The sequence below is a fragment of the Eucyclogobius newberryi genome, unplaced genomic scaffold (assembly GCF_026437365.1).
Source record: "Eucyclogobius newberryi isolate DKJ021-1_F unplaced genomic scaffold, fEucNew1.0.hap1 SCAF_16, whole genome shotgun sequence".
NCBI lineage: Eukaryota > Metazoa > Chordata > Actinopteri > Gobiiformes > Gobiidae > Eucyclogobius > Eucyclogobius newberryi.
The window spans coordinates 9,467,770-9,484,908 of record NW_027315790.1 but is presented as its reverse complement, the minus strand read 5'-3'; positions in this window follow the sequence as shown (position 1 = coordinate 9,484,908).

Sequence of the window (17,139 nt, the reverse complement as noted above, 5' to 3'; positions counted from 1 at the left end):
TGAACTTATCTTATTGCATTTTTGAGTTATAGCAGTTTTTAAGTTTTTATTGCTCCAAAAGCCTTTTCAGCCCATGAACAGTTGTTTGTGAGTTTCGAAAAAAGTGCAAGAGCTATTCGAACCCTTTTTGCTGGGCAAGTAGGACCTGTAAATCTACACAATATATAGTTTAAAGTTTGAGTCTATCATATTAGGTTTTGGATTTATAGCTGTTTTTGTGTCGTTTGCTTCAAAAGCATTTTCAGATAATTTGTGTGTTCTGAAGAAACTACAAGAGATATCTAAGCCATACTTTCTGTGCAAGAGGGGCTTGTACATCTGAACAACATGTCTTTTAAAGTTTGAACTTATCTTATTGCATTTTTGAGTTATAGCAGTTTTTAAGTTTTTATTGCTCCAAAAGCCTTTTCAGCCCATGAACAGTTGTTTGTGAGTTTCGAAAAAAGTGCAAGAGCTATTCGAACCCTTTTTGCTGGGCAAGTAGGACCTGTAAATCTACACAATATATAGTTTAAAGTTTGAGTCTATCATATTAGGTTTTGGATTTATAGCTGTTTTTGTGTCTATTGCTTCTGAAGCATTTTCAGATAATTTGTGTGTTCTGAAGAAACTACAAGAGATATCTAAGCCATACTTTCTGTGCAAGAGGGGCTTGTACATCTGAACAACATGTCTTTTAAAGTTTGAACTTATCTTATTGCATTTTTGAGTTATAGCAGTTTTTAAGTTTTTATTGCTCCAAAAGCCTTTTCAGCCCATGAACAGTTGTTTGTGAGTTTCGAAAAAAGTGCAAGAGCTATTCGAACCCTTTTTGCTGGGCAAGTAGGACCTGTAAATCTACACAATATATAGTTTAAAGTTTGAGTCTATCATATTAGGTTTTGGATTTATAGCTGTTTTTGTGTCTATTGCTTCTGAAGCATTTTCAGATAATTTGTGTGTTCTGAAGAAACTACAAGAGATATCTAAGCCATACTTTCTGTGCAAGAGGGGCTTGTACATCTGAACAACATGTCTTTTAAAGTTTGAACTTATCTTATTGCATTTTTGAGTTATAGCAGTTTTTAAGTTTTTATTGCTCCAAAAGCCTTTTCAGCCCATGAACAGTTGTTTGTGAGTTTCGAAAAAAGTGCAAGAGCTATTCGAACCCTTTTTGCTGGGCAAGTAGGACCTGTAAATCTACACAATATATAGTTTAAAGTTTGAGTCTATCATATTAGGTTTTGGATTTATAGCTGTTTTTGTGTCTATTGCTTCTGAAGCATTTTCAGATAATTTGTGTGTTCTGAAGAAACTACAAGAGATATCTAAGCCATACTTTCTGTGCAAGAGGGGCTTGTACATCTGAACAACATGTCCTTTAAAGTTTGAACTTATCTTATTGCATTTTTGAGTTATAGCAGTTTTTAAGTTTTTATTGCTCCAAAAGCCTTTTCAGCCCATGAACAGTTGTTTGTGAGTTTCGAAAAAAGTGCAAGAGCTATTCGAACCCTTTTTGCTGGGCAAGTAGGACCTGTAAATCTACACAAAATATAGTTTAAAGTTTGAGTCTATCATATTAGGTTTTCGATTTATAGCTGTGTTTGTGTCTATTGCTTCTGAAGCATTTTCAGATAATTTGTGTGTTCTGAAGAAACTACAAGAGATATCTAAGCCATACTTTCTGTGCAAGAGGGGCTTGTACATCTGAACAACATGTCTTTTAAAGTTTGAACTTATCTTATTGCATTTTTGAGTTATAGCAGTTTTTAAGTTTTTATTGCTCCAAAAGCCTTTTCAGCCCATGAACAGTTGTTTGTGAGTTTCGAAAAAAGTGCAAGAGCTATTCGAACCCTTTTTGCTGGGCAAGTAGGACCTGTAAATCTACACAAAATATAGTTTAAAGTTTGAGTCTATCATATTAGGTTTTGGATTTATAGCTGTTTTTGTGTCTATTGCTTCAAAAGCATTTTCAGATAATTTGTGTGTTCTGAAGAAACTACAAGAGATATCTAAGCCATACTTTCTGTGCAAGAGGGGCTTGTACATCTGAACAACATGTCTTTTAAAGTTTGAACTTATCTTATTGCATTTTTGAGTTATAGCAGTTTTTAAGTTTTTATTGCTCCAAAAGCCTTTTCAGCCCATGAACAGTTGTTTGTGAGTTTCGAAAAAAGTGCAAGAGCTATTCGAACCCTTTTTGCTGGGCAAGTAGGACCTGTAAATCTACACAATATATAGTTTAAATTTTGAGTCTATCATATTAGGTTTTGGATTTATAGCTGTTTTTGTGTCGTTTGCTTCAAAAGCATTTTCAGATAATTTGTGTGTTCTGAAGAAACTACAAGAGATATCTAAGCCATACTTTCTGTGCAAGAGGGGCTTGTACATCTGAACAACATGTCTTTTAAAGTTTGAACTTATCTTATTGCATTTTTGAGTTATAGCAGTTTTTAAGTTTTTATTGCTCCAAAAGCCTTTTCAGCCCATGAACAGTTGTTTGTGAGTTTCGAAAAAAGTGCAAGAGCTATTCGAACCCTTTTTGCTGGGCAAGTAGGACCTGTAAATCTACACAAAATATAGTTTAAAGTTTGAGTCTATCATATTAGGTTTTGGATTTATAGCTGTTTTTGTGTCGTTTGCTTCAAAAGCATTTTCAGATAATTTGTGTGTTCTGAAGAAACTACAAGAGATATCTAAGCCATACTTTCTGTGCAAGAGGGGCTTGTACATCTGAACAACATGTCTTTTAAAGTTTGAACTTATCTTATTGCATTTTTGAGTTATAGCAGTTTTTAAGTTTTTATTGCTCCAAAAGCCTTTTCAGCCCATGAACAGTTGTTTGTGAGTTTCGAAAAAAGTGCAAGAGCTATTCGAACCCTTTTTGCTGGGCAAGTAGGACCTGTAAATCTACACAATATATAGTTTAAAGTTTGAGTCTATCATATTAGGTTTTGGATTTATAGCTGTTTTTGTGTCGTTTGCTTCAAAAGCATTTTCAGATAATTTGTGTGTTCTGAAGAAACTACAAGAGATATCTAAGCCATACTTTCTGTGCAAGAGGGGCTTGTACATCTGAACAACATGTCTTTTAAAGTTTGAACTTATCTTATTGCATTTTTGAGTTATAGCAGTTTTTAAGTTTTTATTGCTCCAAAAGCCTTTTCAGCCCATGAACAGTTGTTTGTGAGTTTCGAAAAAAGTGCAAGAGCTATTCGAACCCTTTTTGCTGGGCAAGTAGGACCTGTAAATCTACACAAAATATAGTTTAAAGTTTGAGTCTATCATATTAGGTTTTGGATTTATAGCTGTTTTTGTGTCGTTTGCTTCAAAAGCATTTTCAGATAATTTGTGTGTTCTGAAGAAACTACAAGAGATATCTAAGCCATACTTTCTGTGCAAGAGGGGCTTGTACATCTGAACAACATGTCTTTTAAAGTTTGAACTTATCTTATTGCATTTTTGAGTTATAGCAGTTTTTAAGTTTTTATTGCTCCAAAAGCCTTTTCAGCCCATGAACAGTTGTTTGTGAGTTTCGAAAAAAGTGCAAGAGCTATTCGAACCCTTTTTGCTGGGCAAGTAGGACCTGTAAATCTACACAATATATAGTTTAAAGTTTGAGTCTATCATATTAGGTTTTGGATTTATAGCTGTTTTTGTGTCTATTGCTTCTGAAGCATTTTCAGATAATTTGTGTGTTCTGAAGAAACTACAAGAGATATCTAAGCCATACTTTCTGTGCAAGAGGGGCTTGTACATCTGAACAACATGTCTTTTAAAGTTTGAACTTATCTTATTGCATTTTTGAGTTATAGCAGTTTTTAAGTTTTTATTGCTCCAAAAGCCTTTTCAGCCCATGAACAGTTGTTTGTGAGTTTCGAAAAAAAGTGCAAGAGCTATTCGAACCCTTTTTGCTGGGCAAGTAGGACCTGTAAATCTACACAATATATAGTTTAAAGTTTGAGTCTATCATATTAGGTTTTGGATTTATAGCTGTTTTTGTGTCTATTGCTTCTGAAGCATTTTCAGATAATTTGTGTGTTCTGAAGAAACTACAAGAGATATCTAAGCCATACTTTCTGTGCAAGAGGGGCTTGTACATCTGAACAACATGTCTTTTAAAGTTTGAACTTATCTTATTGCATTTTTGAGTTATAGCAGTTTTTAAGTTTTTATTGCTCCAAAAGCCTTTTCAGCCCATGAACAGTTGTTTGTGAGTTTCGAAAAAAGTGCAAGAGCTATTTGAACCCTTTTTGCTGGGCAAGTAGGACCTGTAAATCTACACAATATATAGTTTAAAGTTTGAGTCTATCATATTAGGTTTTGGATTTATAGCTGTTTTTGTGTCGTTTGCTTCAAAAGCATTTTCAGATAATTTGTGTGTTCTGAAGAAACTACAAGAGATATCTAAGCCATACTTTCTGTGAAAGAGGGGCTTGTACATCTGAACAACATGTCTTTTAAAGTTTGAACTTATCTTATTGCATTTTTGAGTTATAGCAGTTTTTAAGTTTTTATTGCTCCAAAAGCCTTTTCAGCCCATGAACAGTTGTTTGTGAGTTTCGAAAAAAGTGCAAGAGCTATTCGAACCCTTTTTGCTGGGCAAGTAGGACCTGTAAATCTACACAAAATATAGTTTAAAGTTTGAGTCTATCATATTAGGTTTTGGATTTATAGCTGTTTTTGTGTCTATTGCTTCAAAAACATTTTCAGATAATTTGTGTGTTCTGAAGAAACTACAAGAGATATCTAAGCCATACTTTCTGTGCAAGAGGGGCTTGTACATCTGAACAACATGTCTTTTAAAGTTTGAACTTATCTTATTGCATTTTTGAGTTATAGCAGTTTTTAAGTTTTTATTGCTCCAAAAGCCTTTTCAGCCCATGAACAGTTGTTTGTGAGTTTCGAAAAAAGTGCAAGAGCTATTCGAACCCTTTTTGCTGGGCAAGTAGGACCTGTAAATCTACACAATATATAGTTTAAAGTTTGAGTCTATCATATTAGGTTTTGGATTTATAGCTGTTTTTGTGTCGTTTGCTTCAAAAGCATTTTCAGATAATTTGTGTGTTCTGAAGAAACTACAAGAGATATCTAAGCCATACTTTCTGTGCAAGAGGGGCTTGTACATCTGAACAACATGTCTTTTAAAGTTTGAACTTATCTTATTGCATTTTTGAGTTATAGCAGTTTTTAAGTTTTTATTGCTCCAAAAGCCTTTTCAGCCCATGAACAGTTGTTTGTGAGTTTCGAAAAAAGTGCAAGAGCTATTCGAACCCTTTTTGCTGGGCAAGTAGGACCTGTAAATCTACACAATATATAGTTTAAAGTTTGAGTCTATCATATTAGGTTTTGGATTTATAGCTGTTTTTGTGTCTATTGCTTCTGAAGCATTTTCAGATAATTTGTGTGTTCTGAAGAAACTACAAGAGATATCTAAGCCATACTTTCTGTGCAAGAGGGGCTTGTACATCTGAACAACATGTCTTTTAAAGTTTGAACTTATCTTATTGCATTTTTGAGTTATAGCAGTTTTTAAGTTTTTATTGCTCCAAAAGCCTTTTCAGCCCATGAACAGTTGTTTGTGAGTTTCGAAAAAAGTGCAAGAGCTATTCGAACCCTTTTTGCTGGGCAAGTAGGACCTGTAAATCTACACAATATATAGTTTAAAGTTTGAGTCTATCATATTAGGTTTTGGATTTATAGCTGTTTTTGTGTCTATTGCTTCTGAAGCATTTTCAGATAATTTGTGTGTTCTGAAGAAACTACAAGAGATATCTAAGCCATACTTTCTGTGCAAGAGGGGCTTGTACATCTGAACAACATGTCTTTTAAAGTTTGAACTTATCTTATTGCATTTTTGAGTTATAGCAGTTTTTAAGTTTTTATTGCTCCAAAAGCCTTTTCAGCCCATGAACAGTTGTTTGTGAGTTTCGAAAAAAGTGCAAGAGCTATTCGAACCCTTTTTGCTGGGCAAGTAGGACCTGTAAATCTACACAATATATAGTTTAAAGTTTGAGTCTATCATATTAGGTTTTGGATTTATAGCTGTTTTTGTGTCTATTGCTTCAAAAGCATTTTCAGATAATTTGTGTGTTCTGAAGAAACTACAAGAGATATCTAAGCCATACTTTCTGTGCAAGAGGGGCTTGTACATCTGAACAACATGTCTTTTAAAGTTTGAACTTATCTTATTGCATTTTTGAGTTATAGCAGTTTTTAAGTTTTTATTGCTCCAAAAGCCTTTTCAGCCCATGAACAGTTGTTTGTGAGTTTCGAAAAAAGTGCAAGAGCTATTCGAACCCTTTTTGCTGGGCAAGTAGGACCTGTAAATCTACACAAAATATAGTTTAAAGTTTGAGTCTATCATATTAGGTTTTGGATTTATAGCTGTTTTTGTGTCTATTGCTTCAAAAGCATTTTCAGATAATTTGTGTGTTCTGAAGAAACTACAAGAGATATCTAAGCCATACTTTCTGTGCAAGAGGGGCTTGTACATCTGAACAACATGTCTTTTAAAGTTTGAACTTATCTTATTGCATTTTTGAGTTATAGCAGTTTTTAAGTTTTTATTGCTCCAAAAGCCTTTTCAGCCCATGAACAGTTGTTTGTGAGTTTCGAAAAAAGTGCAAGAGCTATTCGAACCCTTTTTGCTGGGCAAGTAGGACCTGTAAATCTACACAATATATAGTTTAAAGTTTGAGTCTATCATATTAGGTTTTGGATTTATAGCTGTTTTTGTGTCGTTTGCTTCAAAAGCATTTTCAGATAATTTGTGTGTTCTGAAGAAACTACAAGAGATATCTAAGCCATACTTTCTGTGAAAGAGGGGCTTGTACATCTGAACAACATGTCTTTTAAAGTTTGAACTTATCTTATTGCATTTTTGAGTTATAGCAGTTTTTAAGTTTTTATTGCTCCAAAAGCCTTTTCAGCCCATGAACAGTTGTTTGTGAGTTTCGAAAAAAGTGCAAGAGCTATTCGAACCCTTTTTGCTGGGCAAGTAGGACCTGTAAATCTACACAAAATATAGTTTAAAGTTTGAGTCTATCATATTAGGTTTTGGATTTATAGCTGTTTTTGTGTCTATTGCTTCAAAAACATTTTCAGATAATTTGTGTGTTCTGAAGAAACTACAAGAGATATCTAAGCCATACTTTCTGTGCAAGAGGGGCTTGTACATCTGAACAACATGTCTTTTAAAGTTTGAACTTATCTTATTGCATTTTTGAGTTATAGCAGTTTTTAAGTTTTTATTGCTCCAAAAGCCTTTTCAGCCCATGAACAGTTGTTTGTGAGTTTCGAAAAAAGTGCAAGAGCTATTCGAACCCTTTTTGCTGGGCAAGTAGGACCTGTAAATCTACACAATATATAGTTTAAAGTTTGAGTCTATCATATTAGGTTTTGGATTTATAGCTGTTTTTGTGTCGTTTGCTTCAAAAGCATTTTCAGATAATTTGTGTGTTCTGAAGAAACTACAAGAGATATCTAAGCCATACTTTCTGTGCAAGAGGGGCTTGTACATCTGAACAACATGTCTTTTAAAGTTTGAACTTATCTTATTGCATTTTTGAGTTATAGCAGTTTTTAAGTTTTTATTGCTCCAAAAGCCTTTTCAGCCCATGAACAGTTGTTTGTGAGTTTCGAAAAAAGTGCAAGAGCTATTCGAACCCTTTTTGCTGGGCAAGTAGGACCTGTAAATCTACACAATATATAGTTTAAAGTTTGAGTCTATCATATTAGGTTTTGGATTTATAGCTGTTTTTGTGTCTATTGCTTCTGAAGCATTTTCAGATAATTTGTGTGTTCTGAAGAAACTACAAGAGATATCTAAGCCATACTTTCTGTGCAAGAGGGGCTTGTACATCTGAACAACATGTCTTTTAAAGTTTGAACTTATCTTATTGCATTTTTGAGTTATAGCAGTTTTTAAGTTTTTATTGCTCCAAAAGCCTTTTCAGCCCATGAACAGTTGTTTGTGAGTTTCGAAAAAAGTGCAAGAGCTATTCGAACCCTTTTTGCTGGGCAAGTAGGACCTGTAAATCTACACAATATATAGTTTAAAGTTTGAGTCTATCATATTAGGTTTTGGATTTATAGCTGTTTTTGTGTCTATTGCTTCTGAAGCATTTTCAGATAATTTGTGTGTTCTGAAGAAACTACAAGAGATATCTAAGCCATACTTTCTGTGCAAGAGGGGCTTGTACATCTGAACAACATGTCTTTTAAAGTTTGAACTTATCTTATTGCATTTTTGAGTTATAGCAGTTTTTAAGTTTTTATTGCTCCAAAAGCCTTTTCAGCCCATGAACAGTTGTTTGTGAGTTTCGAAAAAAGTGCAAGAGCTATTCGAACCCTTTTTGCTGGGCAAGTAGGACCTGTAAATCTACACAAAATATAGTTTAAAGTTTGAGTCTATCATATTAGGTTTTGGATTTATAGCTGTTTTTGTGTCTATTGCTTCAAAAGCATTTTCAGATAATTTGTGTGTTCTGAAGAAACTACAAGAGATATCTAAGCCATACTTTCTGTGCAAGAGGGGCTTGTACATCTGAACAACATGTCTTTTAAAGTTTGAACTTATCTTATTGCATTTTTGAGTTATAGCAGTTTTTAAGTTTTTATTGCTCCAAAAGCCTTTTCAGCCCATGAACAGTTGTTTGTGAGTTTCGAAAAAAGTGCAAGAGCTATTCGAACCCTTTTTGCTGGGCAAGTAGGACCTGTAAATCTACACAATATATAGTTTAAAGTTTGAGTCTATCATATTAGGTTTTGGATTTATAGCTGTTTTTGTGTCGTTTGCTTCAAAAGCATTTTCAGATAATTTGTGTGTTCTGAAGAAACTACAAGAGATATCTAAGCCATACTTTCTGTGAAAGAGGGGCTTGTACATCTAAACAACATGTCTTTTAAAGTTTGAACTTATCTTATTGCATTTTTGAGTTATAGCAGTTTTTAAGTTTTTATTGCTCCAAAAGCCTTTTCAGCCCATGAACAGTTGTTTGTGAGTTTCGAAAAAAGTGCAAGAGCTATTCGAACCCTTTTTGCTGGGCAAGTAGGACCTGTAAATCTACACAAAATATAGTTTAAAGTTTGAGTCTATCATATTAGGTTTTGGATTTATAGCTGTTTTTGTGTCTATTGCTTCAAAAACATTTTCAGATAATTTGTGTGTTCTGAAGAAACTACAAGAGATATCTAAGCCATACTTTCTGTGCAAGAGGGGCTTGTACATCTGAACAACATGTCTTTTAAAGTTTGAACTTATCTTATTGCATTTTTGAGTTATAGCAGTTTTTAAGTTTTTATTGCTCCAAAAGCCTTTTCAGCCCATGAACAGTTGTTTGTGAGTTTCGAAAAAAGTGCAAGAGCTATTCGAACCCTTTTTGCTGGGCAAGTAGGACCTGTAAATCTACACAATATATAGTTTAAAGTTTGAGTCTATCATATTAGGTTTTGGATTTATAGCTGTTTTTGTGTCGTTTGCTTCAAAAGCATTTTCAGATAATTTGTGTGTTCTGAAGAAACTACAAGAGATATCTAAGCCATACTTTCTGTGCAAGAGGGGCTTGTACATCTGAACAACATGTCTTTTAAAGTTTGAACTTATCTTATTGCATTTTTGAGTTATAGCAGTTTTTAAGTTTTTATTGCTCCAAAAGCCTTTTCAGCCCATGAACAGTTGTTTGTGAGTTTCGAAAAAAGTGCAAGAGCTATTCGAACCCTTTTTGCTGGGCAAGTAGGACCTGTAAATCTACACAATATATAGTTTAAAGTTTGAGTCTATCATATTAGGTTTTGGATTTATAGCTGTGTTTGTGTCTATTGCTTCTGAAGCATTTTCAGATAATTTGTGTGTTCTGAAGAAACTACAAGATATATCTAAGCCATACTTTCTGTGCAAGAGGGGCTTGTACATCTGAACAACATGTCTTTTAAAGTTTGAACTTATCTTATTGCATTTTTGAGTTATAGCAGTTTTTAAGTTTTTATTGCTCCAAAAGCCTTTTCAGCCCATGAACAGTTGTTTGTGAGTTTCGAAAAAAGTGCAAGAGCTATTCGAACCCTTTTTGCTGGGCAAGTAGGACCTGTAAATCTACACAATATATAGTTTAAAGTTTGAGTCTATCATATTAGGTTTTGGATTTATAGCTGTTTTTGTGTCTATTGCTTCTGAAGCATTTTCAGATAATTTGTGTGTTCTGAAGAAACTACAAGAGATATCTAAGCCATACTTTCTGTGCAAGAGGGGCTTGTACATCTGAACAACATGTCTTTTAAAGTTTGAACTTATCTTATTGCATTTTTGAGTTATAGCAGTTTTTAAGTTTTTATTGCTCCAAAAGCCTTTTCAGCCCATGAACAGTTGTTTGTGAGTTTCGAAAAAAGTGCAAGAGCTATTCGAACCCTTTTTGCTGGGCAAGTAGGACCTGTAAATCTACACAATATATAGTTTAAAGTTTGAGTCTATCATATTAGGTTTTGGATTTATAGCTGTTTTTGTGTCTATTGCTTCTGAAGCATTTTCAGATAATTTGTGTGTTCTGAAGAAACTACAAGAGATATCTAAGCCATACTTTCTGTGCAAGAGGGGCTTGTACATCTGAACAACATGTTTTTTAAAGTTTGAACTTATCTTATTGCATTTTTGAGTTATAGCAGTTTTTAAGTTTTTATTGCTCCAAAAGCCTTTTCAGCCCATGAACAGTTGTTTGTGAGTTTCGAAAAAAGTGCAAGAGCTATTCGAACCCTTTTTGCTGGGCAAGTAGGACCTGTAAATCTACACAATATATAGTTTAAAGTTTGAGTCTATCATATTAGGTTTTGGATTTATAGCTGTTTTTGTGTCTATTGCTTCAAAAGCATTTTCGGATAATTTGTGTGTTCTGAAGAAACTACAAGAGATATCTAAGCCATACTTTCTGTGCAAGAGGGGCTTGTACATCTGAACAACATGTCTTTTAAAGTTTGAACTTATCTTATTGCATTTTTGAGTTATAGCAGTTTTTAAGTTTTTATTGCTCCAAAAGCCTTTTCAGCCCATGAACAGTTGTTTGTGAGTTTCGAAAAAAGTGCAAGAGCTATTCGAACCCTTTTTGCTGGGCAAGTAGGACCTGTAAATCTACACAATATATAGTTTAAAGTTTGAGTCTATCATATTAGGTTTTGGATTTATAGCTGTTTTTGTGTCGTTTGCTTCAAAAGCATTTTCAGATAATTTGTGTGTTCTGAAGAAACTACAAGAGATATCTAAGCCATACTTTCTGTGCAAGAGGGGCTTGTACATCTGAACAACATGTCTTTTAAAGTTTGAACTTATCTTATTGCATTTTTGAGTTATAGCAGTTTTTAAGTTTTTATTGCTCCAAAAGCCTTTTCAGCCCATGAACAGTTGTTTGTGAGTTTCGAAAAAAGTGCAAGAGCTATTCGAACCCTTTTTGCTGGGCAAGTAGGACCTGTAAATCTACACAATATATAGTTTAAAGTTTGAGTCTATCATATTAGGTTTTGGATTTATAGCTGTTTTTGTGTCTATTGCTTCAAAAGCATTTTCAGATAATTTGTGTGTTCTGAAGAAACTACAAGAGATATCTAAGCCATACTTTCTGTGCAAGAGGGGCTTGTACATCTGAACAACATGTCTTTTAAAGTTTGAACTTATCTTATTGCATTTTTGAGTTATAGCAGTTTTTAAGTTTTTATTGCTCCAAAAGCCTTTTCAGCCCATGAACAGTTGTTTGTGAGTTTCGAAAAAAGTGCAAGAGCTATTCGAACCCTTTTTGCTGGGCAAGTAGGACCTGTAAATCTACACAAAATATAGTTTAAAGTTTGAGTCTATCATATTAGGTTTTGGATTTATAGCTGTTTTTGTGTCTATTGCTTCAAAAGCATTTTCAGATAATTTGTGTGTTCTGAAGAAACTACAAGAGATATCTAAGCCATACTTTCTGTGCAAGAGGGGCTTGTACATCTGAACAACATGTCTTTTAAAGTTTGAACTTATCTTATTGCATTTTTGAGTTATAGCAGTTTTTAAGTTTTTATTGCTCCAAAAGCCTTTTCAGCCCATGAACAGTTGTTTGTGAGTTTCGAAAAAAGTGCAAGAGCTATTCGAACCCTTTTTGCTGGGCAAGTAGGACCTGTAAATCTACACAATATATAGTTTAAAGTTTGAGTCTATCATATTAGGTTTTGGATTTATAGCTGTTTTTGTGTCTATTGCTTCTGAAGCATTTTCAGATAATTTGTGTGTTCTGAAGAAACTACAAGAGATATCTAAGCCATACTTTCTGTGAAAGAGGGGCTTGTACATCTGAACAACATGTCTTTTAAAGTTTGAACTTATCTTATTGCATTTTTGAGTTATAGCAGTTTTTAAGTTTTTATTGCTCCAAAAGCCTTTTCAGCCCATGAACAGTTGTTTGTGAGTTTCGAAAAAAGTGCAAGAGCTATTCGAACCCTTTTTGCTGGGCAAGTAGGACCTGTAAATCTACACAAAATATAGTTTAAAGTTTGAGTCTATCATATTAGGTTTTGGATTTATATCTGTTTTTGTGTATATTGCTTCAAAAGCATTTTCAGATAATTTGTGTGTTCTGAAGAAACTACAAGAGATATCTAAGCCATACTTTCTGTGCAAGAGGGGCTTGTACATCTGAACAACATGTCTTTTAAAGTTTGAACTTATCTTATTGCATTTTTGAGTTATAGCAGTTTTTAAGTTTTTATTGCTCCAAAAGCCTTTTCAGCCCATGAACAGTTGTTTGTGAGTTTCGAAAAAAGTGCAAGAGCTATTCGAACCCTTTTTGCTGGGCAAGTAGGACCTGTAAATCTACACAAAATATAGTTTAAAGTTTGAGTCTATCATATTAGGTTTTGGATTTATAGCTGTTTTTGTGTCGTTTGCTTCAAAAGCATTTTCAGATAATTTGTGTGTTCTGAAGAAACTACAAGAGATATCTAAGCCATACTTTCTGTGCAAGAGGGGCTTGTACATCTGAACAACATGTCTTTTAAAGTTTGAACTTATCTTATTGCATTTTTGAGTTATAGCAGTTTTTAAGTTTTTATTGCTCCAAAAGCCTTTTCAGCCCATGAACAGTTGTTTGTGAGTTTCGAAAAAAGTGCAAGAGCTATTCGAACCCTTTTTGCTGGGCAAGTAGGACCTGTAAATCTACACAATATATAGTTTAAAGTTTGAGTCTATCATATTAGGTTTTGGATTTATAGCTGTGTTTGTGTCTATTGCTTCTGAAGCATTTTCAGATAATTTGTGTGTTCTGAAGAAACTACAAGATATATCTAAGCCATACTTTCTGTGCAAGAGGGGCTTGTACATCTGAACAACATGTCTTTTAAAGTTTGAACTTATCTTATTGCATTTTTGAGTTATAGCAGTTTTTAAGTTTTTATTGCTCCAAAAGCCTTTTCAGCCCATGAACAGTTGTTTGTGAGTTTCGAAAAAAGTGCAAGAGCTATTCGAACCCTTTTTGCTGGGCAAGTAGGACCTGTAAATCTACACAATATATAGTTTAAAGTTTGAGTCTATCATATTAGGTTTTGGATTTATAGCTGTTTTTGTGTCTATTGCTTCTGAAGCATTTTCAGATAATTTGTGTGTTCTGAAGAAACTACAAGAGATATCTAAGCCATACTTTCTGTGCAAGAGGGGCTTGTACATCTGAACAACATGTCTTTTAAAGTTTGAACTTATCTTATTGCATTTTTGAGTTATAGCAGTTTTTAAGTTTTTATTGCTCCAAAAGCCTTTTCAGCCCATGAACAGTTGTTTGTGAGTTTCGAAAAAAGTGCAAGAGCTATTCGAACCCTTTTTGCTGGGCAAGTAGGACCTGTAAATCTACACAATATATAGTTTAAAGTTTGAGTCTATCATATTAGGTTTTGGATTTATAGCTGTTTTTGTGTCTATTGCTTCTGAAGCATTTTCAGATAATTTGTGTGTTCTGAAGAAACTACAAGAGATATCTAAGCCATACTTTCTGTGCAAGAGGGGCTTGTACATCTGAACAACATGTTTTTTAAAGTTTGAACTTATCTTATTGCATTTTTGAGTTATAGCAGTTTTTAAGTTTTTATTGCTCCAAAAGCCTTTTCAGCCCATGAACAGTTGTTTGTGAGTTTCGAAAAAAGTGCAAGAGCTATTCGAACCCTTTTTGCTGGGCAAGTAGGACCTGTAAATCTACACAATATATAGTTTAAAGTTTGAGTCTATCATATTAGGTTTTGGATTTATAGCTGTTTTTGTGTCTATTGCTTCAAAAGCATTTTCGGATAATTTGTGTGTTCTGAAGAAACTACAAGAGATATCTAAGCCATACTTTCTGTGCAAGAGGGGCTTGTACATCTGAACAACATGTCTTTTAAAGTTTGAACTTATCTTATTGCATTTTTGAGTTATAGCAGTTTTTAAGTTTTTATTGCTCCAAAAGCCTTTTCAGCCCATGAACAGTTGTTTGTGAGTTTCGAAAAAAGTGCAAGAGCTATTCGAACCCTTTTTGCTGGGCAAGTAGGACCTGTAAATCTACACAATATATAGTTTAAAGTTTGAGTCTATCATATTAGGTTTTGGATTTATAGCTGTTTTTGTGTCGTTTGCTTCAAAAGCATTTTCAGATAATTTGTGTGTTCTGAAGAAACTACAAGAGATATCTAAGCCATACTTTCTGTGCAAGAGGGGCTTGTACATCTGAACAACATGTCTTTTAAAGTTTGAACTTATCTTATTGCATTTTTGAGTTATAGCAGTTTTTAAGTTTTTATTGCTCCAAAAGCCTTTTCAGCCCATGAACAGTTGTTTGTGAGTTTCGAAAAAAGTGCAAGAGCTATTCGAACCCTTTTTGCTGGGCAAGTAGGACCTGTAAATCTACACAATATATAGTTTAAAGTTTGAGTCTATCATATTAGGTTTTGGATTTATAGCTGTTTTTGTGTCTATTGCTTCTGAAGCATTTTCAGATAATTTGTGTGTTCTGAAGAAACTACAAGAGATATCTAAGCCATACTTTCTGTGAAAGAGGGGCTTGTACATCTGAACAACATGTCTTTTAAAGTTTGAACTTATCTTATTGCATTTTTGAGTTATAGCAGTTTTTAAGTTTTTATTGCTCCAAAAGCCTTTTCAGCCCATGAACAGTTGTTTGTGAGTTTCGAAAAAAGTGCAAGAGCTATTCGAACCCTTTTTGCTGGGCAAGTAGGACCTGTAAATCTACACAAAATATAGTTTAAAGTTTGAGTCTATCATATTAGGTTTTGGATTTATAGCTGTTTTTGTGTATATTGCTTCAAAAGCATTTTCAGATAATTTGTGTGTTCTGAAGAAACTACAAGAGATATCTAAGCCATACTTTCTGTGCAAGAGGGGCTTGTACATCTGAACAACATGTCTTTTAAAGTTTGAACTTATCTTATTGCATTTTTGAGTTATAGCAGTTTTTAAGTTTTTATTGCTCCAAAAGCCTTTTCAGCCCATGAACAGTTGTTTGTGAGTTTCGAAAAAAGTGCAAGAGCTATTCGAACCCTTTTTGCTGGGCAAGTAGGACCTGTAAATCTACACAAAATATAGTTTAAAGTTTGAGTCTATCATATTAGGTTTTGGATTTATAGCTGTTTTTGTGTCGTTTGCTTCAAAAGCATTTTCAGATAATTTGTGTGTTCTGAAGAAACTACAAGAGATATCTAAGCCATACTTTCTGTGCAAGAGGGGCTTGTACATCTGAACAACATGTCTTTTAAAGTTTGAACTTATCTTATTGCATTTTTGAGTTATAGCAGTTTTTAAGTTTTTATTGCTCCAAAAGCCTTTTCAGCCCATGAACAGTTGTTTGTGAGTTTCGAAAAAAGTGCAAGAGCTATTCGAACCCTTTTTGCTGGGCAAGTAGGACCTGTAAATCTACACAATATATAGTTTAAAGTTTGAGTCTATCATATTAGGTTTTGGATTTATAGCTGTTTTTGTGTCTATTGCTTCTGAAGCATTTTCAGATAATTTGTGTGTTCTGAAGAAACTACAAGAGATATCTAAGCCATACTTTCTGTGCAAGAGGGGCTTGTACATCTGAACAACATGTCTTTTAAAGTTTGAACTTATCTTATTGCATTTTTGAGTTATAGCAGTTTTTAAGTTTTTATTGCTCCAAAAGCCTTTTCAGCCCATGAACAGTTGTTTGTGAGTTTCGAAAAAAGTGCAAGAGCTATTCGAACCCTTTTTGCTGGGCAAGTAGGACCTGTAAATCTACACAATATATAGTTTAAAGTTTGAGTCTATCATATTAGGTTTTGGATTTATAGCTGTTTTTGTGTCTATTGCTTCTGAAGCATTTTCAGATAATTTGTGTGTTCTGAAGAAACTACAAGAGATATCTAAGCCATACTTTCTGTGCAAGAGGGGCTTGTACATCTGAACAACATGTCTTTTAAAGTTTGAACTTATCTTATTGCATTTTTGAGTTATAGCAGTTTTTAAGTTTTTATTGCTCCAAAAGCCTTTTCAGCCCATGAACAGTTGTTTGTGAGTTTCGAAAAAAGTGCAAGAGCTATTCGAACCCTTTTTGCTGGGCAAGTAGGACCTGTAAATCTACACAATATATAGTTTAAAGTTTGAGTCTATCATATTAGGTTTTGGATTTATAGCTGTTTTTGTGTCTATTGCTTCAAAAGCATTTTCAGATAATTTGTGTGTTCTGAAGAAACTACAAGAGATATCTAAGCCATACTTTCTGTGCAAGAGGGGCTTGTACATCTGAACAACATGTCTTTTAAAGTTTGAACTTATCTTATTGCATTTTTGAGTTATAGCAGTTTTTAAGTTTTTATTGCTCCAAAAGCCTTTTCAGCCCATGAACAGTTGTTTGTGAGTTTCGAAAAAAGTGCAAGAGCTATTCGAACCCTTTTTGCTGGGCAAGTAGGACCTGTAAATCTACACAATATATAGTTTAAAGTTTGAGTCTATCATATTAGGTTTTGGATTTATAGCTGTTTTTGTGTCGTTTGCTTCAAAAGCATTTTCAGATAATTTGTGTGTTCTGAAGAAACTACAAGAGATATCTAAGCCATACTTTCTGTGAAAGAGGGGCTTGTACATCTGAACAACATGTCTTTTAAAGTTTGAACTTATCTTATTGCATTTTTGAGTTATAGCAGTTT